General features: G+C 57.0%; 1 non-coding gene across 1 annotated transcript; it reads left to right on the forward strand.

The window, feature by feature from the left end:
• Positions 1–79: 79 nt before the first annotated feature.
• On the forward strand, positions 80–151 carry TRNAE-CUC. The gene has a single exon. It is a non-coding gene; the product is annotated as a tRNA-Glu (tRNA).
• The last annotated feature ends 368 nt before the right edge of the window (positions 152–519 follow it).

Consider the following 519-nt stretch of genomic DNA (forward strand, 5'->3'; position numbering starts at 1 on the left):
CACTGTGGGGCCCAAGTGTCTTTGCTGCTTCAGGCCTTGGTTGGTGGCCACCAACACATCCAGCACCATCATCACCTTGTCCCTGGTGGTCTAGTGGTCAGGATTCAGCACTCTCTCTGCCGCGGCCTGGGTTCAATTCCCAGCCAGGGAAAGGAGTTCCTGCAGCCACCTCAGGTCCCATCTTTTTCCTGGGTGGCTGCACTGCGGGGTTTGGCTTAGGGTTCAGGATTTCCCACACTTGATGCATGAGGCTGGGCCAAGGTTGGATGAATTTTGGAGGGTGATGGAACCTCCGGTCTCCCCACTGCCATCAGGCTGCACCTCCCAGGAGAAAAATACCCGAGGTGGAGGGCAGCCACGAGTCTGTGATGGTCTGCAGAGAGCAGGGTGATGGACTATAGGGTCTGTGGACTACAGGGTCCTGCTTTAGGGAGCAGAGGCACCCAGCTGTGTGTGTGGGGGATGCTATGGCAGGATTTCTTTTTGTGATACGGAAAGGCACAGAGCTGCTCCCCTGAG

This window comes from Apaloderma vittatum, unplaced genomic scaffold, assembly GCF_000703405.1.
Source record: "Apaloderma vittatum isolate BGI_N311 unplaced genomic scaffold, ASM70340v1 scaffold34135, whole genome shotgun sequence".
NCBI lineage: Eukaryota > Metazoa > Chordata > Aves > Trogoniformes > Trogonidae > Apaloderma > Apaloderma vittatum.